Here is a 22500-nt window from a genome sequence, read left to right on the forward strand (position 1 = left end):
GTGAGGTATTCCAGGTCAGGGAACTGAAACTCTTAAGGGTTTGTACATTCCTACAATCACACCATGAGTTGTTGATCATGAAACATACTCCTCCGCATTTTCCCTCTCCACGCGATGTATGGAACAGTCTGTATCAAGCACCTCCCCCTGTCAGCCAAGTCTCTGTAAAGCAGATTAGGTTACAGTCTCTCGTATCTCTCTGGTAGGAAATCCACACTCTAATCTCACAAAGTTTTTTTGTTCAGAGACTAATATACTAGGAAGTGGAGGGTAGAGCGACAGCTTACCTTCCGCTTCTTCGACAGCGTCTTTTTGGGAAAAAAGGGCTCCCATGATGAATGAATGGCTTTGGGTAATCCAGACAAAGGATCCAGCTCCGAAAAAGTCTAATTTGTAGTGAGTGAGCTTCGATCTGATGTCCAGAAGTGCTTGTCGGTCATAGGAAATAATACTAGAAACCTTCTGGTCAAATAAAGTAAAAAATAACACTAAAATAAACAAAAGACTGCAAAGTTGTCTGGGAGCTAGAAACCGGGCTACCATCGTTGGCGCCATTTTGTTCCATCACTTCAGATGGAATGCAGTCTATAAATGTGGAATACGAGAAGGCTTCCATTAAAAGTATTGATACACTACATATACAAAAGTATGTGGACACCCCATTCAAATGAGTGGATTCGGCTATTTCAGCCACACCCGTTGCTGACAGGTGTATAAAATTGAGCACCCAGCCAGGAGCAACAATGGCTCAGCCGTGAAGTGGTAGGCCACACAGAACGGGACCGCCGAGTGCTGTGGTAGGCCACACAGAACGGGACCGCCGAGTGCTGTGGTAGGCCACACAGAACGGGACCGCCGAGTGCTGTGGTAGGCCACACAGAACGGGACCGCCGAGTGCTGTGGTAGGCCACACAGAACGGGACCGCCGAGTGCTGTAGCGCGTACTACCGAGGTCCAAACTGCCTCTGGAAGCAACGTCAGCGCAATAACTGTTTGTCTGGAGCTTCATGAAATTGGTTTCCATGGCCGAGCAGCCGCAGATTACCATGCACAATGCCAAGCGTCTGCTGGAGTGGTGTAAAGCTCGCCGCCATTGGACTCTGGAGCAGTGGAAACGTGTTCTCTGGAGTGATGAATCACGCTTCACCATCTGGCAGACTGACGGATGAATCTGGGTTTGGCAGATGCCAGGAGAACGCTACCTGCCCCAATGCATAGTGCCAACTGTAAAGTTTGGTGGAGGAGGAATAATGGTCTGGGGCTGTTTTTCATGGTTCGGGCTAGGCCCCTTAGTTCCAGTGAAGGGAAATCTTAACGCTATAACATTCTATACGATTCTGTTCTTCCAACTTTGTGGCAACAGTTTGGGGAAGGCCCTTTCCTGTTTCAGCATGACAATGCCCCCCGTGCACAAAGCGAGGTATATACAGAAATCGTTTGTCAAGATCAGTGTGGAAGAACTTGACTGGCCTGCACAGAGCCCTGACCTCAACCCCATCAAAAATCTTTGGGATGAAATGGAAGGCCGACAGCAAGCCAGGCCTAATCGCCCAAAATCAGTGCCCGACCTCACTAATGCCCTTGTGGCTGAATGGAAGCAAGTCCCCTCAGCAATGTTCCAACATCTAGTGGAAAGCCTTCCCAGAAGAGTGTAGGCTGTTATAGCAGTAAAGGGGGGACCGACTCGATATTAAGGCCCATGATTTTGGAATGAGACGTTCGACAAGCAGGTGTCCACATACTTTTGGTCATGTAGTGTATGCCAATGCGCTCTCTCTCTCTCTCTCTCTCTCGCTCTCGCTCTCGCTCTCTCTCTCTCTCTCTCTCTCTCTCTCTCTCTCTCTCTCTCTCTCTCTCTCTCTCTCTCTCTCTCTTCTCTCTCTCTCTCTCTCTCTCTCTCTCTCTCTCTCTCTCTCTCTCTCTCTCTCTCTCTCTCTCTCTCTCTCTCTCTCTCTCTCTCTCTCTCTCTCTCTCTCTCTCTCTCTCTCTCTCTCTCTCTCTCTGTCTCTCTCTCTGTCTCTCTCTCTCGCTATCTCTCTCTTCTCTCTCGCTCTCTCACGCTCTCTCTCTCGCTCTCTCTCTCTGTAGAGTATTCAGGATGCCCTCCAGAGGGCGCTGTCCTCTCTGCTGCAGACCTCACCTCACCGCAGAGTCGCCATGGTTACCTTCAACGACCAGGTACTGATTGATTTTTGGGAGAGAATTTGGAGGGAGGGAGGGAGGGAAACAGGTCCTGCTGTGACACGAATGATACATTTTGAACCCCTTATTTAGCATTTTTATCCCGGGGCCTCTCCCAATACTAACCCTCCCCTTAACGTTAAAGGAAAACTCCACTCAAAAACAATCTTTATTTTTTTTTCTCATTAGTCCACTGTTGACACAGTCCCAAAATGTTTTGCATGTAACCAGTCAAGTTTTCAAGAAATTGGACTTTCAAGAAGCAAAGTGTCACAAAGCAAAGACATCATCTAGTTGTGCTTCTTGAAAATCCAATATCTTGTTATGTTCCCAATATCTTGTATGTTCCAATGTCTTGTATGTTCCAATATCTTGTACGTTCCAATATCTTGTATATTCCAATATCTTGTATGTTCCAATATCTTGTATGTTCCAATATCTTGTATGTTCCAATGTCTTGTATGTTCCAATATCTTGTTGTGCCCCAAACCAACAAACTTGGGGAACTCCAACAAAGAGAGACATAGAAGCTAAGGACTTATAATATGTTTTAAGATTCATAACACAATCCTGTCTCTCTTCCCTTTTGATGAAGTGTAAGATAAGAATTATAAGACTTGTATTACTAAACTAGTTCTACTTCATTTTGTTGATGTTGAGAGAGAGGTTATTTTCCTGGCACCACTCCGCCAGGGCCCTCACCTCCTCCCTGTAGGCCGTCTCGTCATTGTTGCTAATCAGGCCTACCACTGTTGTGTGGTCGGCAAAACTTGATGATTGAGTTGGAGGCGTGCGCGGCCACGCAGTCATGGTGAACAGGGATGTACAAGAGAAGGGGGGGCTGGAGAATGCACCCTTGTGGGCCCCCCCCCCCCTGTGTTGAGGATCAGCGTAGTGGAGATGTTGTTTCCTATCTAAACCACCTGGGGGGCGGCCCGTCAGGAAGTCCAGGACCCAGTAGCACAGGGAGGGGTTCAAAGGACAGCAAGTGTTGTGTCACATTGCCTCAGACTGGAAAACTACTGCCACCCAGTTGTGTGTGTGACACAGATTTAGTGAACTGTAGCAGTGTATTTGACTAATGACAAGATAGTTATCAACAAGAGTCCTTTGATAGCATGAATCAACCGTGTACACAGAACTATGTTGAGAAACTTACTGTCTGTTGATTTTGAGAAGATGATTGTATCAAGAACTAAAGATTGATAAATAATAGTGAGTGCTTGTGTGCGTGCGTGCGTACGTGTGTGTTGTGTGCGTGCGTACGTGTGTGTTGTGTGCGTGCAGGGGTGTGTGTCAACAATGATTGATGGTGGCTTTTCCCCTTCATGTGTATAAAGGTGCGTGAGTTTCAAGTTTTGGGGAAGCTATTTTTTTCCACCCCCCCAAAACAAAATCTCCTTTATGATAAAGCACCTTTATGATAAATCATTTCATGCAATTCTACGCCACTTTAAATGACTGGAGACATATTAGCAGAATCTTTAACGGCCTACCACAACAACAAAAACACAAAAACACACTGAGAGCAATACAAATGACCTCATCTTGAACCAGCTAATGTAGGGCTACGAAAAGGGGAGACACTTACAAAAGTATTCAGACCCCTTGGATTTCTAAAACATTTTATTCTGTTACAAAGTGGGATAAAAATGTATTTGATTGGCATTTTGTGTAATAAAAAATTTAAAAAATTGTCCAAAATACTCTGTTATGTCAATGGAAGAAACATTCTAATAAAAAAAATATATATATATTAATAAAAATGTAATAACTAAAATATAGTTGTTGCATAAGTATTCAGCTCCCTGAGTCAATATATGTTAGAATCACCTTTGGCATCGATTACAACTGTGAGCCTTCTTGGGTAAGTCTGTAAGAGCTTTGCGCACCTCGATTGTGCAATATTTGCCCCATTTTTCCTTTTCAAAATTCTTCAAGCTCTGTCAAGGTGTTGGGGATCATGGCTAGACAGCAATCTTCAAGTCTTGCCATAGATTTTTAATTAGATTTAAGTCAAAACTGTAACTTGGCCACTCAGGTACGTTCACTGTCTTCTTGGTAAGCAACTCCAGTGCAGATTTGGTGTTTTTAGGTTATTGTCTTGCTGAAAGGTGAATTCCTCTCACAGCAGGTTTTCCTCTAGGATTTTGCCTGTGCTTAGCTCCATCCCGATTATTTTCATCCTGAAAAACTCCCCAGTATTTGTCGATGTCAAGCATACCCATACCATGATGCAGCCACCACCATCCTTGAAAATAAGGAAGCAGTTACTAAGTGATGTGTTGTGTTGTGTTGGATTTTCCCCAAACATTTAGGCTATGCATATATTTTTCATTATTACTTTAGTGCCTTGTTGATTGTTTTGGATTTTTTAAATTCTGTATATTTGTATTCTTCTTTTCACTCTGTCATTTAGGTCATTATTGTGGAGTCACTACAATGTTGTTGATCCATCCTCAGTTTTCTCCCATCACAGCCATTGAACTCTGTCGCTGTTTTAAAATCACCAATGGCCTCATGGTAACATCCCTGAGCAGTTTAATTCATGTTCTGCAGCTCAGTTCAGAGGACAATTTTATCTTTGTTGTGTCTGGGTGGTTTAATGCATAATCCTCAGCATATTTATTAACTTGACCATGCTTAAAGAGATATTCAACGTCTGATTTGTTATTGTTACCCATCGACCAATCACTGTCCTTCTTTTTGAGGCTTTCCAAAAGCTCCCTGGTCTATGTAGTTGAATCTGTGCTTGAAATTCAATACTTGACTGAGGGACCTTACAGATGTTGTATGTATGGGGGACAGAGGAAGAGTTAGTCATTAAAAAATCATGTCAACCCCTATTATTTCACACAGTGAGTCCATGTAACTTATTATGTGATTTCTTAAGCCAAATTCTACTCCTGAACTAATTTAGGCTTGTCTAAACTAAGGGTCTGAATACTTATGCAACGACTACATAACTGTATATTTTAGTTATGAATGTTGTATTCATCTTTTTTTTTTAAATATATATAATTTTTCTTCCACTTTGACAATTAAATCAAATTTAATATCGCATTGTAACACAATACAATTTGGGGGAAAAATACAAGGGGTCTGAATACTTTTGCAATGCACTGTATTGTAGCCTACAATATGACATCCATCTAGCCTGGAGGAGGAAATTATATTGTCCTATGCACTTGTGATTTAAAAGGATCCAAAGCTATTTTTTTTATAGAAGCTACTGATCCTCTGTGATTAAATCATGCTCTCTGGTGTAGTATTTTAAATGATATAATTTATTTCTGTAAAGACAGGAGTAATTATATAATTTTGGCAAATGTATTTAAATGTACCTTTGGGGAAGCTTAGCTTAGCCTATTAGATGCACCGCCTATGTGTGTACCTACTTCCTGTGGCATCTTTTCTTTATTGGTATAATAATTATCTCTGTCTCTCTCTCTCTCTCTCTCTCTCCTGTCTCTCTGTCTCACTCTCTCTCTCTCTCTCTCTCTGTCTCTCTCTCTCTCTCTCTCTGTCTCTCTGTCTCTCTCTCTCTCTCTCTCTCTTTCTCTCTCTCTTTCTCTCTGTCTCTCTCTCTCTCTCTCTCTCTCTCTCTCTCTCTCTCTCTCTCTCTCTCTCTCTCTCTCTCTTCTCTCTCTCTCTCTCTCTGTCTCTCTGTCGCTCTCTCTCTCTGTCTCTCTCTCTGTCTCTCTCTCTCTGTCTGTCTCTCTCTCTCTCTCTCTCTCTCTCTCTCTGTCTCTCTGTCTCTCTGTCTCACTCTCTCTCTCTCTCTCTGTCTCTCTCTCTGTCTCTCTCTCTCTCTCTGTCTCTCTGTCTGTCTGTCTGTCTGTCTGTCTGTCTCTCTCTCTCTCTCTCTCTCTCTCTCTCTCTCTCTCTCTCTCTCTCTCTCTCTGTCTCTCTCTCTCTGTCTGTCTGTCTGTCTCTCGCTCTCTCTCTCTCTCTCTCTGTCTCTCTCTCTCTCTGTCTCTCTCTCTCTCTCTCTCTCTCTCTCTCTCTCTCTCTCTCTCTCTCTCTCTCTCTCTCTCTCTCTCTCTCTCTCTCTCTCTCTCTCTCTCTCTCTCTCTCTCTCTCTCTCTCTCTCTCTCTCTCTCTCTCTCTCTCTCTCTATCTATCTCTCTCTCTCTCTCTCTAGGTAGTAGTGTATGGTGACGGTTCAGGTTCACCAGTCACTCTGAGGAACTGGGCTCTAGTTGACTATGACTACCTTAGAAGACAGGGTAAACAGTACAAAACCCCACACTGTATAGCAGAGAGCTACCAACACCTCTCAAGGAGAGTCAAAGAGTGAGTCTGTCTGTCTGTCTGGTTGACTGTCTGTCTGTCTGGTTGACTGTCGGTCTGTCTGTCTGATTGACTGTCTGTCTGTCTGTCTGGTTGACTGTCTGTCTGTCTGTCTGATTGACTGTCTGTCTGTCTGTCTGGTTGACTGTCTGTCTGTCTGTCTGGTTGACTGTCTGGTTGACTGTCTTACTGTCTGTCTGTCTGTCTGGTTGACGGTCTGACTGGCTGTCTGTTTGTGTGGTTGACTGTCTGACTGGCTGTCTGTCTATGTCTGTCTGTCTGTCTCTCTCTCCTCTCTCTCCAGGTTGAGGGAGCATGGAGCTACAGCGCTGGGTCCTGCTGCCTTAGTCTCCGTTGCCATGGCATCTCAATACGTGGGGTCAAAGGTCAGAGCTGAGCATTCCATCCAACACCATTCTGACAGCATGTCCCATTTCTGTCTGTTTGTCAACTCCTATGTTATTGTTGTGACCATTTATAACCTTTCTGTGTTCTGTGATTGGTTGACCTCTAGGTGATCCTGTGTACAGACGGGCGAGCCAACATCGGATTGGGTGCGATGGAGGAGAGTTCCGTCCCTTTATCCTCCCCCCAGTCACCTTACTTCTACAGACAGTTAGCCCATGAGGCAGCTAACAGCGGGTTAGTGTACCCCCCGAAATACCTCCATGTACCCCTAAATATAATACAATACACCCCCAAACATTCATGCCCAATAGCTTATCACAAAACTCCCAAATATCAAAACCCATAAAGCACCAAACCTGAGTGGACAACCTGAGTGGACAACCTGAGGGGACAACCTGAGTGGACAACCTGAGTGGACAGCAGATGACTGTTTACCCACTGGTGTAACAGACACTCCCGCAGCCCCCGCAAGGCGGGACCCCCAACCCCCCCCCCCAGATAGCATATGAACACGTCATAAACTATGGAATAAATGTTTAGAATGACAGGAAATTAGTTCTAAAACGGCAACATCTTCTCAGCCTCATGGCAAAATTTGTAAAATAGCATGAGATTAGCTAGAAAACAGAATTTTTTTCTCTGCCCCATTGCAACAAAAAAATATATAAAATACAAATGTATTTAAAAGACTCAGCTGTGCCCCTAAGAAACGTATTTTTTCACTCTGCAGGGTGATGGTTGATTAATAGATTTGCCATGTATCTTCTGATTGACTGATTGTATTATCTGTTTCTGCAGGGTGATAGTTTCAGTGATGACCTTTGAGGGAACAGACTGCAGATTGGCTGAGGTGGGACTACTAGCAGACCAGACTGGAGGAAGGGTGAGAGACACTCACTCACACACACACACACACACACACACACACACACACACACACACACACACACACACGCATCTACCAAACTCATGGACCCACGCACGCACACACACACCGACACACACACAAGCATGCACGCACACGCACACACACACGTGCGTGCACACAAACACACACCTGTGTAAATGTCTCTGATAGCATCAGCCTAAGGACTCAAAAACAAAAACATGAAGGTGGAGTTTTGGCAGCCTCTGTGGCTGAGAGATTATTACATTACATGCCGGGAATGCGTGAGTGTGTTAGTGTTTTGGTTTAGCCGTTCAGGTGATGAGAGAAGTACTTCCTTGTTGTTTGTTTGTTACTCATCAGTCTTCTCTCTCTCTCTCTCTCTCTCTCTCTCTCTCTCTCTCTCTCTCTCTCTCTCTCTCTCTCTCTCTCTCTGTCTGTCTCTCTCTTTCTGTCTGTCTGTCTGTCTGTCTGTCTGTCTGTCTGTCTGTCTGTCTCTCTCTCTCTCTCTCTTTCTGTCTGTCTGTCTGTCTCTCTCTCTCTCTCTCTCTCTCTCTCTCTCTCTCTCGCTCTCTCTCTCGCTCTCGCTTCTTTCTCTCCTTTCACATGTCATATCCTCTGCATCTCTCTTCCTCTCCTCCTCTTCTCACCAGTCCTTTCCCACCCTTTCTCTACCTCTCACCCTTTCCTCCTCCTCCTCCTCCTCCTCCTCCTCCATGTCAGTCAGGAATATATATATATATATATATATAGATATATGTATATATAGTACATTCGGAAAGTATTCCACTTTGTTACGTTACAGCCTTATTCTAAAATTGATTAAATCATTTTTTATATATAACATTTACATAAGTATTCAGAAACTTTACTCAGTACTTTGTTGAAGCACCTTTGGCAGCGATTACAGCCTCAAGTCTTCTTGGGTATGACGCTACAAGCTTGGCACACCTGTATTTGGGGTGTCTACATGAAAATTGCTAAAAAAGCAACAAATTGGAAGTTTTGGAATGGCCTAGTCAAAGTCCAGACCTAATCCCAATTGAGATGTTGTGGCAGGACTTGAAACGAGCAGTTCATGCTTGAAAACCCACACGTCACTGAGTTAAAGCAGTTCTGCATGGAAGAGTGGGCCAAAATTCCTCCACAGCGACGTGAGAGACTGATCAACAACTACAGGAAGCATTTGGTTGGAGTCATTGCAGCTAAAGGTGGCACAACCAGTTATTGAGTGTAAGGGGGCAATTACTTTTTCACACAGGGGAATTGGGTGTTGCATAACTTTGTTTATGAAATAAATATGTAATTGTTGTGTTATTTGTTCACTTATGTTCCCTTTATCTAATATTAGGTTTTGGTTGAAGATCTGATAACATTCAGTATCACAAATATGCAAAAGTAGAGAAAATTAGAAATGGGGTAAATACTTTTTCATAGCACTGTATATATATATACAGTGGGGGAAAAAAGTATTTAGTCAGCCACCAATTGTGCAAGTTCTCCCACTTAAAAAGATGAGAGAGGCCTGTAATTTTCATCATAGGTACACGTCAACTATGACAGACAAATTGAGATGTTTTTTTCCAGAAAATCACATTGTAGGATTTTTTATGAATTTATTTGCAAATTATGGTGGAAAATAAGTATTTGGTCACCTACAAACAAGCAAGATTTCTGGCTCTCACAGACCTGTAACTTCTTCTTTAAGAGGCTCCTCTGTCCTCCACTCGTTACCTGTATTAATGGCACCTGTTTGAACTTGTTATGAGTATAAAATACACCTGTCCACAACCTCAAACAGTCACACTCCAAACTCCACTATGGCCAAGACCAAAGAGCTGTCAAAAGACACCAGAAACAAAATTGTAGACCTGCACCAGGCTGGGAAGACTGAATCTGCAATAGGTAAGCAGCTTGGTTTGAAGAAATCAACTGTGGGAGCAATTATTAGGAAATGGAAGACATACAAGACCACTGATAATCTCCCTCGATCTGGGGATCCACGCAAGATCTCACCCCTTGGGGTCAAAATGATCACAAGAACGGTGAGCAAAAATCCCAGAACCACACGGGGGACCTAGTGAATGACCTGCAGAGAGCTGGGACCAAAGTAACAAAGCCTACCATCAGTAACACACTACGCCGCCAGGGACTTAAATCCTGCAGTGCCAGACGTGTCCCCCTGCTTAAGCCAGTACATGTCCAGGCCCGTCTAAAGTTTGCTAGAGTGCATTTGGATGATCCAGAAGAGGATTGGGAGAATGTCATATGGTCAGATGAAACCAAAATATAACTTTTTGGTAAAAACTCAACTCGTCATGTTTGGAGGACAAAGAATGCTGAGTTGCATCCAAAGAACACCATACCTACTGTGAAGCATGGGGGTGTAAACATCATGCTTTGGGGCTGTTTTTCTGCAAAGGGACCCGGACGACTGATCCGTGTAAAGGAAAGAATGAATGGGGCCATGTATCGTGAGATTTTGAGTGAAAACCTCCTTCCATCAGCAAGGGCATTGAAGATGAAACGTGGCTGGGTCTTTCAGCATGACAATGATCCCAAACACACCGCCCGGGCAACGAAGGAGTGGCTTCGTAAGAAGCATTTCAAGGTCCTGGAGTGGCCTAGCCAGTCTCCAGATCTCAACCCCATAGAAAATCTTTGGAGGGAGTTGAAAGTCCGTGTTGCCCAGCGACAGCCCCAAAACATCACTGCTCTAGAGGAGATCTGCATGGAGGAATGGGCCAAAATACCAGCAACAGTGTGTGAAAACCTTGTGAAGACTTACAGAAAACGTTTTGACCTGTGTCATTGCCAACAAAGGGTATATAATAAAGTATTGAGAAACTTTTGTTATTGACCAAATACTTATTTTCCACCATAATTTGCAAATAAATTCATAAAAAATCCTACAATGTGATTTTCTGGATTTTCTTTTCTCATTTTGTCTGTCATAGTTGACGTGTACCTATGATGAAAATTACAGGCCTCTCTCATCTTTTTAAGTGGGAGAACTTGCACAATTGGTGGCTGACCAAATACTTTTTTCCCCCACTGTATATATATATATATATATGATGGTGTGCATTGATAGTATGGACAGTATATGAATATAAAAGGTGTGTACAGCAGTAGTTATATAGGATGAGCCTTGACTAGAATACAGTATATACATACAGTGGGGAGAACAAGTATTTGATACACTGCCGATTTTGCAGGTTTTCCTACTTACAAAGCATGTAGAGGTCTGTAATTTTTATCATAGGTACACTTCAACTGTGAGAGACGGAATCTAAAACAAAAATCCAGAAAATCACATTGTATGATTTTTAAGTAATTAATTTGCATTTTATTGCATGACATAAGTATTTGATCACCTACCAACCAGTAAGAATTAAGGCTCTCACAGACCTGTTAGTTTTTCTTTAAGAAGCCCTCCTGTTCTCCACTCATTACCTGTATTAACTGCACCTGTTTGAACTCGTTACCTGTATAAAAGACACCTGTCCACACACTCAATCAAACAGACTCCAACCTCTCCACAATGGCCAAGACCAGAGAGCTGTGTAAGGATATCAGGGATAAAATTGTAGACCTGCACAAGGCTGGGATGGGCTACAGGACAATAGGCAAGCAGCTTGGTGAGAAGGCAACAACTGTTGGCGCAATTATTAGAAAATTGAAGAAGTTCAAGATGACGGTCAATCACCCTCGGTCTGGGGCTCCATGCAAGATCTCACCTCGTGGGGCATCAATGATCATGAGGAAGGTGAGGGATCAGCCCAGAACTACACGGCAGGACCTGGTCAATGACCTGAAGAGAGCTGGGACCACAGTCTCAAAGAAAACCATTAGTAACACACTACGCCGTCATGGATTAAAATCCTGCAGCGCACGCAAGGTCCCCCTGCTCCAGCCAGCGCATGTCCAGGCCCATCTGAAGTTTGCCAATGACCATCTGGATGATCCAGAGGAGGAATGGGAGAAGGTCATGTGGTCTGATGAGACAAAAATAGAGCTTTTTGGTCTAAACTCCACTCGCCGTGTTTGGAGGAAGAAGAAGGATGAGTACAACCCCAAGAACACCATCCCAACTGTGAAGCATGGAGGTGGAAACATCATTCTTTGGGGATGCTTTTCTGCAAAGGAGACAGGACGACTGCACCGTATTGAGGGGAGGATGGATGGGGCCATGTATCGCGAGATCTTGGCCAACAACCTCCTTCCCTCAGTAAGAGCATTGAAGATGGGTCGTGGCTGGGTCTTCCAGCATGACAACGACCTGAAACACACAGCCAGGGCAACTAAGGAGTGGCTCCGTAAGAAGCATCTCAAGGTCCTGGAGTGGCCTAGCCAGTCTCTAGACCTGAACCCAATAGAAAATCTTTGGAGGGAGCTGAAAGTCTGTATTGCCCAGCGACAGCCCCGAAACCTGAAGGATCTGGAGAAGGTCTGTATGGAGGAGTGGGCCAAAATCCCTGCTGTAATGTGTGCAAACCTGGTCAAGACCTACAGGAAACGTATGATCTCTGTAATTGCAAACAAAGGTTTCTGTACCAAATATTAAGTTCTGCTTTTCTGATATATCAAATACTTATGTCATGCAATAAAATGCAAATTATTTACTTAAAAATCATACAATGTGATTTTCTGGATTTTTGTTTTAGATTCCGTCTCTCACAGTTGAAGTGTACCTATGATAAAAATTACAGACCTCTACATGCTTTGTAAGTAGGAAAACCTGCAAAATCGGCAGTGTATCAAATACTTGTTCTCCCCCCATATATACATACAGTGGGGGAAAAAAATATTTAGTCAGCCACCAATTGTGCAAGTTCTCCCACTTAAAAAGATGAGAGAGGCCTGTAATTTTCATCATAGGTACACGTCAAGTATGACAGACAAAATGAGAAAAAAATATCCAGAAAATCACATTTTAGGATTTTTAATGAATTTATTTGCAAATTATGGTGGAAAATAAGTATTTGGTCAATAACAAAAGTTTCTCAATACTTTGTTATATACCCTTTGTTGGCAATGACACAGGTCAAACGTTTTCTGTAAGTCTTCACAAGGTTTTCACACACTGTTGCTGGTATTTTGGCCCATTCCTCCATGCAGATCTCCTCTAGAGCAGTGATGTTTTGGGGCTGTCGCTGGGCAACACAGACTTTCAACTCCCTCCAAAGATTTTCTATGGGGTTGAGATCTGGAGACTGGCTAGGCCACTCCAGGACCTTGAAATGCTTCTTACGAAGCCACTCCTTCGTTGCCTGGGCGGTGTTGCTTCCTAAGTGGACAGTTTGATTTCACAGAAGTGTGATTGACTTGGAGTTACATTGTGTTGTTTAAGTGTTCCCTTTATTTTTTTGAGCAGTGTATGATGGTGTGTATTGACATCATGGCTAGTATATGAATATAAAAGGTGTGTACAGCAGTAGTTATATAGGATGAGCCATGACTAGAATACAGTATATCCATATGAAGTGGACAGCAGTAGTTATATAGTAATAATAATAATGCATGAAGTGGGTAAAACAGTATGTAAACATACCATCCTCTGTCAACTGTTCAGGTGAATATAGTAAGCATCGGTACCGTAGCAACAGAGATCCAGTCAGCTCTGGCCGACAACATCGTAGCAACGGGTGTCACGGCAACGCTACTAGCAGCTGATGGCATGTGAGTATGACTCCATTTTGTGTTAAGCGTCACACACACACATCTTTGTGTTCAATATCTGTTTTTTTTTAATTCTAACCTCTCAAGTCAGCCATGAAAACATGTCATCCTTCTCCCCAGGTATTTTCCCTATGAGGAGGAGTGTAACCACCGTCTAGTAAGGGAGATAGGGAATGTAACAGAAGTGATAGAAATCACCTTTCAGTTCGCCTGCAAGCCTGACAGCGTAGAGCGTGAGTGATACATAGATGCATGCACAAACTCGCACTCACACACACACACACACACACACACAGTGACCCCACAGTGACCCCACAGTGACCCCACAGTGACCCCACAGTGACCCCACAGTGTGTGTGTGTGATGTACAGATATCATGCGCAGAGACAGACTACCGTTCCAGCTACAGTTGTCCTTCACCACCAGAGATCAACAGAAAGTAACACGCATCATCACTGAACAGAGACGGGTTACTACCAGCAGGTAACGCAAACACACACACAGACACACACACACGGACACACACACACGGACACACACACACGGACACACATACACGGACACACACACACACACACACACACACATGCATTATCATCATCATTAGGTAGCCTTGACGTTAGAGTGGCCGATCAGCAGCTGGAAGGTTGCTGGTTCAAATCCCGGGCTGTGATGATGGTGTCTGATCCCAAGTATTGTTTTAACAAATTGGTCACTAAAATATCTATTATATTCTCTCTCAATTCAATTCAATTTCAACTTCAATTTCAACTTCAATTTAAGGGCTTTATTGGCATGGGAAACGTATGTTAACATTGCCAAAGCAAGTGAAGTAGATAGTAAACAAAAGTGAAATAAACAATAAATATTAACAGTAAACATTACACTCAGAAGTTCCAAAAGAATAAAGACATTTCAAATGTCATATTATGTCTATATACAGTGTTGTAACAATGTGCAAATAGTTAAAGTCCAAAAGGGAAAATAAATAAACATAAATATGGGTTGTATTTACAATGGTGTTTGTTCTTCACTGGTTGCCCTTTTCTTGTGGCAACAGGTCACAAATATTGCAGCTGTGATGGTACACTGTGGTTTTTCACCCAGTAGATATGGGAGTTTATCAAAATTGGGTTTGTTTTCGATTCTTTGTGGGTCTGTGTAATCTGAGGGAAATATGTGTCTCTAATATGGTCATACATTTGGCAGGAGGTTAGGAAGTGCAGCTCAGTTTCCACCTCATTTTGTGGGCGCATAGCCTGTTTTCTCTTGAGAGCCAGGTCTGCCTACGGCGGCCTTTCTCAATAGCAAGGCTATGCTCACTGAGTCTGTACATAGTCAAAGCTTTCCTTAAGTTTGGGTCAGTCACAGTGGTCAGGTATTCTGCCACTGTGTACTCTCTGTTTAGGGCCAAATAGCATTCTAGTTTGCTCTGTTTTTTTTTGTTAATTATTTTCAATGTGTCAAGTAATTCTCTTTTTGTTTTCTCATGATTTGGTTGGGTCTAATTGTGTTGTTGTCCTGGGGCTGTGTGTGGTCTGTTTGTGTTTGTGAACAGAGCCCCAGGACCAGCTTGCTTAGCGGACTCTTCTCCAAGTTCATCTCTCTGTAGGTGATGGCTTTGTTATGGAAGGTTTGGGAATCGCTTCCTTTTAGGTGGTTGTAGAATTTAACGGCTCTTTTCTGGATTTTGATAATTAGTGGGTATCGGCCTAATTCTGCTCTGCATGCATTATTTGGTGTTTTACGTTGTACACGGAGGATATTTTTGCAGAATTCTGCATGCAGAGTCTCAATTTGGTGTTTGTCCCATTTTGTGAATTCTTGGTTGGTGAGCGGACCCCAGACCTCAGAACCATGAAGGGCAATGGGTATTATAACTGATTCAAGTATTTTTAGCCAGATCCTAATTGGTATGTCAAATGTTATGTTCCTTTTGATGGCATAGAAGGCCCTTCTCTCTCTGTCTCTCAATTATTATTTATTTTCTTCAATTCAATGTATTATATTCATGTATTAAATCAAATTTCAGGCCCCAAATTAACTCTTCCCTCTCCCTCTATCGCTCTCTCACTGTCTGTCTCTGTCTCGCGCTCTCTCTCTCTGTCTCGCGCTCTCTCTCTCTCTCTGTCTCGCGCTCTCTCTGTCTCGCTCTCTCTCTCTCTGTCTCGTGCTCTCTCTCTCTCTGTCTCGTGCTCTCTCTCTCTCTGTCTCATGCTCTCTCTCTCTCTGTCTCTCTCTCTCTCTCTCTCTCTCTGTCTCGTGCTCTCTCGCTCTCTGTCTCGCTCTCTCTCGCTCTCTGTCTCGCTCTCTCTCGCTCTCTGTTTCGCTCTCTCTCGCTCTCTGTCTCTCTCTCTCGCTCTCTGTCTCTCTATCGCTCTCTCTCTCTCTCTCTACCCCTGTTCTCGCTCTCTCTCCCCCTCTCTCTCTCTCTCTACCCCTGTTCTCTCTCTCTCTCCCCCTCAATTTAATTTAATGTAATTAGCTTTATTGGCATGACATAACAATGTACATATTGCCAAAGCTTACTTTGGATATTTACACTATTAACATAATTAAAATAATAATAATCAATATTGTCAACGGGACAACAGTAACAACAATAACCAAGGGTCAAAATAACCATTGAACAATAACAATATGGAGGACATGTGCAGGTTGGTTGGTCTGTCAGACACTGTCCCTCATCTTATGGCAGGCAGCAATGTAGTGCGCTGCCAACCCACAGATCTCTGCGTCCTCCCCCAACAGGACGGGTAGCCTATCCTGCCAACCCACAGCTCTCTGCGTCCTCCCCCAACAGGACGGGTAGCCTATCCTGCCAACCCACAGCTCTCTGCGTCCTCCCCCAACAGGACGGGGAGCCTATTCTCATCAGAGAGGTCTTTGAAACCTTGAATAAGGGTTTCAAATTTGGGGAACTGACACTTTAATTGTTTTATATTTTTGACATTTTGTCAGGAAATGCAACTCTTTCTCAGGTTCTGCTGTGGTGCAGTGGTTGCACAGCCTTTCCTCTACAGGAAGCCAGGTTTTCCTGTGTCTACCCTTCTCAATGGCAAGGCTGTGCTCACTGAGCCTGTACTTTGTCAAGGTTTTTCTAAGGTTTTGATCAGTAACCATGGTCAAATAGTTAGCCACGGTGTACTGTCGATTTAGGGCCAGATAGCATTGCATTTTACTATGTGCTTGTGCATGTTTTCCCAATAAGCAGTGTAGTTCTGTTTTGACTGTTTTGTAATTTGGTTTATTCTGATTGATTGGATGTTCTGGTCCTGAGGCTTCAGTGTGTTAGTAGAACAGGTTTGTGAACTCAGCCCCAGGACCTTTGCTCAGCTCTTGGCATTGCAGGGCTTGGTGTCACGATCGTCATATGGAACAGACCAAGGCGCAGCGTGATGAACAAACATACTTTAATTAGTTAAAGTGTAAGCAAGATACAAAACAAGAAACGACTCGTGAAGTCCACGGTGACAATGACCGAACACGGAACAAAAACCCACAAACACAAAGGGAAAACAGACAGTTTAAATATGGCTCCCAATCAGAGACAACCAGCCAACAGCTGACACTCGTTGCCTCTGATTGGGAGTCACTCAGGCAAACATAGAAATCAACAAACTAGAACCCCCAACATAGAAAATAAACACATAGAATAAACACACCCTGGCTCAACAAATAGAGTCCCAGAGCCAGGGTGTGACAGTACCCCCCCCTAAAGGCGCGGACTGCGACCGCGCCTCAACTAAACAACACAGGGGAGGGCTGGGCGGGCATACCTCCTCGGCGGCGGTTCTGGCTCCGGCCTTGACCACCACCCTCCAATACACCCCCCATAGCGCCCCTGGTCCAGTCTGGCCCCGCCGGCTGGAGCCGAACTGGACTTAGCAGGAGCGGTTAGCTTCAGCTCCATAGTGGAGCAGTCGACCGGTACCTTACCAGGCACCGGTGACCCAGGCACGGGTTGTGCTGGACTGACGACGCGCACCCCTGGCTTGGTGCGTGGAGGAGGAACGGGCCTTACCAGGCTGACGACGCGCACCCCTGGCTTGGTGCGTGGAGGAGGGACGGGCCTTACCAGGCTGACGACTCGCCCCCCTGGCTTGGTGCGTGGAGGAGGGACGGGCCTTACCAGGCTGACGACTCGCACCCCTGGCTTGGTGCGAGTGGCAGGAACAGGCCTTACCAGGCTGACGACTCGCACCCCTGGCTTGGTGCGAGTGGCAGGAACAGGCCGGGCCGGGCTGGCGACGCGCACCGTATACTTGGTGCGAGTGGCAGGAACAGGCCGGGCCGGGCTGGCGACGCGCACCGTATACTTGGTGCGAGTGGCAGGAACAGGCCGGGCCGGGCTGGCGACGCGCACCGTAGACTTGGTGCGAGTGGCAGGAACAGGCCGGGCCGGGCTGGCGACGCGCACCGTATACTTGGTGCGAGTGGCAGGAACAGGCCGGGCCGGGCTGGCGACGCGCACCGTAGACTTGGTGCGTGGAGCAGGGACAGGCCAGACTGGGCTGGCGACGCACACCGTAGGCTTGGTGCGTGGAGCAGGGACAGGCCGGACCGGGCTGGCGACGCACACCGTAGGCTTGGTGCGTGAAGCAGGGACTGGCCGGACTGGGCTGGCGACGCACACCGTAGGCTTGGTGCGTGGAGCAGGGACAGGCCGGACCGGGCTGGCGACGCACACCGTAGGCTTGGTGCGTGGAGCAGGGACTGGCCGGACTGGGCTGGCGACGCACACCGTAGGCTTGGTGCGTGGAGCAGGGACAGGCCGAACCGGTTGCCTCTCGACCGCCCGACGACGACCCTGATCACGCCGTTGCTCCTCTCTACGGCGCGCCTCCACCGTCTCTTCTCCCGGCGCTTCATCCCATGTCCAGCCCAAGAGCTGCCCCTGGACACGCTGCTTGGTCGTTGCATGGTGGGTTTTTCTGTCACGATCGTCATATGGAACAGACCAAGGCGCAGCGTGATGAACAAACATACTTTAATTAGTTAAAGTGTAAGCAAGATACAAAACAAGAAACGACTCGTGAAGTCCACGGTGACAATGACCGAACACGGAACAAAAACCCACAAACACAAAGGGAAAACAGACAGTTTAAATATGGCTCCCAATCAGAGACAACCAGCCAACAGCTGACACTCGTTGCCTCTGATTGGGAGTCACTCAGGCAAACATAGAAATCAACAAACTAGAACCCCCAACATAGAAAATAAACACATAGAATAAACACACCCTGGCTCAACAAATAGAGTCCCAGAGCCAGGGTGTGACACTTGGTAATGATATGAGAGGGGGTCACTGTATTTTAGTTGTTTCCAAAACTGAATTGCTATTTTTTGAGTTTTTATTATTAGTGGATATTGGCCTAATTCTGCCCTGCATGCATTGTTTGTAGTTTTCCTCTGGACATGTAGGAGAATCTTACAGAACTCTGCATGCAGGGTTTCAATGGGGTGTTTGTCACATTTGGTGAAATCTTGTTTTGCAAGTGGACCCCACACCTCGCTGCCATAAAGTGCAATTGGTTCAATGACACATTCAATTAGTTTTAGCCAGATTTTAATAGGTATTTGAATTTGAATGTGTTTTTTAATGGTGTAGAATGCCCTGCGTGCTTTCTCTCTCAGTTCATTCACTGCATCATTAAGGTGTCCAGTTGAGCTTATTTTTAAACCTCAGTAATTGTTGTGTGTGCAGTACTCTAGTATATATTTTGTACCAATTGAGAACTTTGGTCTAATTCCCTGAGATCTGGATCTTCTCTGGAAAATCATTATTTTAGTATTTTTTGGGTTTACTGCCAGGGCCCAGGTCTGTCAGTACTGCTCTAGCAGGTCCAGGCTCTGCTGGAGGCCATGTGCTGTGGGGTGACAGCAGGCATAGGTCACCTGCGAAGAGCAGGCATTTAACCTCTGAATTGTGGAGATTAACACCAAGGGGCTGGGGATTTTTCTAGAATAGTGGCCAATTCGTTGATGTAAATATTGAAGAGTGCATGGCTCAGATTGCAACCCTGGCGAAGGCCCCGCCCCTGGTTAAAGAATTCTGTTATTTTTTTTGCCAATTTTGATGCTGCACATATTGCCAATAGATTTAATTATGTCATATGTTTTACCCCCTACACCACATAAAGTAACTTTGTAGAACAGTACTGTATGCCAAATAGAATCAAATGCTTTTTGGAAGTGGATAAAGCGAGCGTACATTTTGGTATTATTTTGGTGGACATTATCTATCAGGGTGTGTAGGGTGTAAATATGATCGCTCGTGCGATGTTTTGGTATAAATCCAATTGTGCTTTTACTCAAGACATTGTGCTAATTAAGGAAGTTTAGAACTCTTACATGTATAATACTACAGAAAACCTTCCCCAGGTTACTGTTCACACAAATGCCTCTGTAATTGTTAAGGTCAAGTTTGTCTCCGTTCTTAAAGATTGGGGTTATGAGTCCTTGATTCCAGATGTCAGGGAAATAACCTACACTCGGGATCAAATTAAACAGTTTTAATATAGCCAATTGACATTTTGCACTAGTGAATTTGAGCATCTCATTTAGGATGCCATCAGGTCGGCATGCTTTTTTAAATTTAAGGGCCTGAAGTTTCTCATAGAGCTCCTGATCAGTAATTAGGAGTCCAATGGATTTTGATTGTCCTTTACAGCTTTTCCTAATCCATTCAACTTCTCATGAATTTGGCATTGTTCTGCGTTTGTGTCCATTTGAACGGTGTTGTAGAGTGTTTTAAAATGGGTTGTCCAAATGTCACCTTTTTTTTTTTATCGCTAATTCCTCTTGTTTTGATTTTTTTTTTTTAGCTTTTTCAAATTTTGCCAGAAGTTGTTTGTGTTTATGGGCTCCTCAATCAGTGTCAGCTGCTTGCTATTGTACTGTGCTTTATTGGTTCTGAGTGTACGTTTATAGAGTTTTAAAGTATCACAGTCATGAAGGCGTAATTCACCATTATTTGGGTCTCTGTGCTTTTGGTTTGATAGTGTTCTAAGTTTTTTCCTTATAATTTTACAATCTGCATCAAACCAGTTGTCATCTGGGGTCTTTTTTGTTTTGTTTTTTTATCCATTTCAGTTGTGCTTCTTTTGCCGTTTGCCTGAAAATATAGTTGATGTTTTTTTTACTGCTAGATTGATGCCTTCTTTACTGTGAGTGAATGTGGTATCCAGAAGGTTATCTAAGAGTGTTTGGATATTTCGGTTACTGGTTGCTTTCTGGGTATTCTTCTGTGCTGTTTTGGGCCCATCTGTATGAAGTTCTGATGTTGTACAGCTCACTGGGCTGTGAATGTGTGGTTGTTTCCACATCTGTTCTTTTGAGGAACAACGTCATTTGGCTGTGATCAGACAGAGGTGTTAGTGGCTTGACGGTGAATGAGCTGAGGGGGTCAATGTCTGTATTCATATAGTCTACTGTGCTGTGGCCAAGAGGTGAGCAATAGGTGGATCTCCCCAAAGAGTCCCCCTGTAACCTACCATTGACAAAGTACAAACCCAAACCCCTGGAAATGGCACGTCTCTTCCTCAAGGTTGGGGAATATCTCCTCTGAGTAATATAGGGATTCTGGGGGGGGGGATATATATTGCGCAAAGGAACACACATTTTTCTGTCACTACAAGTAATTTGTTCAGTTTTTAACCAAATGTGATATTTACCAATTTTGAGGGCGTCAATTAGATTTCGTAGTTCGGATTTGTACTAAATGATCAATCCTCCAGAGTCTCTGCCTCTAATAAACAGCTGTGTTTCAGTGACGGCACAATCACCTCTCCGTAGCCTGCGGGACGGTAAGCGACAATGTCTGCCTTACACCATGTCTCCTGCACAATGACGACATCAACATCTTTTAAGATATTTTTTTTTTTTTTACTCCAGAGCTAAACTCTTCAATCCAAAGGTTGATGAGTTTAGGCCCTGAATGTTCCACACGCTAACTGATAGCGATTTCATGTTGCATTAAGAAAGAACAGCACAGTCAAAAAATACAGTAACTACTAACAACTAAGTTGTTAAGAGTGAGATGAACAGGATAACAGTAAACATTTGTACTGTGATATATATATATATATATTCCTATTCATTGAACAAGTAAACTTTTAATACAATAGGTGTGTGTGTGCGCGCGTTTAGTGCAGTTTAGTGCAGATGTATTGGAGGAGCTGTTTAATCTCACTCAACCCTACAGGGTCCTCCAGTCCCGCTGCTGGGCCCTGTGGAGTGGAGGGGGGCCAGGTCTGGGCCGTGGGGCTTCCTCTCTGGTCTGGTGCAGGGTAGTAGGCTGGGCCCGGTCCAGTCTGGCTGCGCCGATGAAAGTGGTGATGCTCTGGTGGTGGGTGGGGCCTGTGGGGTGCGCTTGGTCTTGTTGGGGCGTTGAGGGGGGCCTGGGGCTCCTTGGTGGTGCGCTGGTCTGGTAAGGGTCTCTGGGTGGGCCTCTGTCCAGTGCGGCATGGGGGGGTGTTTGTCTACCAAGTGCCACGTCCTTTAGAGACTTGGCAAACATCCCTTCCAGTCTGCTTCCTCAGGTGGGAGTGGTCGTGCAGATGCTCTGGGGTGATTGTTAGGTGGTGAGCAACGTGCACGTTCGAGAGTAGGCCACACCCTCTGGTGATGTCAGCGTTGACTTTCTGAATGGTACGGGGATGAAAGTCTTTGCGGGGCAGCAGAGTGGAGATGGTGATGTGTGAGTTGGGGAACCACTCAGAGGCCCTCTCTGCTACTCTGTTGACCAGGCTGCCTGCTCCCTCCTGCTCCTCTCGCAGGTTGTTGGTGCCGGTGGGAATAATAATGTGGCCTGGTGTGCCAAAGTCAGGCTGGGACAGGAATGTGGAGTGCATCCTGTGTTTTTGGGCACCCTATTTTGGACACCTTGTGGTGGGGGAAGAGTTTATCCTCTTGGATGAATTTCACATTTGAGTCGATGAGGATGGCCACCTCAGTGGGTTTTACCAGAGTAGTGGGTTTATGGTGTGGGGCTGGGGCTGGGGCTGGGGCTGGGGTACACAGGGCCTGTGTACAAGGAGGGGTGTGTC

The 22500-nt window shown here is 44.8% G+C and overlaps 1 pseudogene across 1 annotated transcript in view; it reads left to right on the forward strand.

Moving 5' to 3' along the window:
- The window catches only part of LOC311113036 (circularly permutated Ras protein 1-like), a 36624-nt pseudogene that overhangs the window by 11351 nt on the left and 2773 nt on the right, over nucleotides 1–22500 (forward strand). Inside the window, exons 9-16 of the transcript XR_014615932.1 lie at nucleotides 2089–2178; nucleotides 6326–6477; nucleotides 6779–6860; nucleotides 6989–7116; nucleotides 7681–7765; nucleotides 13344–13450; nucleotides 13571–13683; nucleotides 13822–13933. The product of XR_014615932.1 is annotated as a circularly permutated Ras protein 1-like (transcript). The remainder of the gene's footprint in view (nucleotides 1–2088; nucleotides 2179–6325; nucleotides 6478–6778; nucleotides 6861–6988; nucleotides 7117–7680; nucleotides 7766–13343; nucleotides 13451–13570; nucleotides 13684–13821; nucleotides 13934–22500) is intronic.

This window comes from Coregonus lavaretus, assembly GCF_964263955.1.
Source record: "Coregonus lavaretus genome assembly, chromosome: 39".
Taxonomy (NCBI): Eukaryota; Metazoa; Chordata; class Actinopteri; order Salmoniformes; family Salmonidae; genus Coregonus; species Coregonus lavaretus.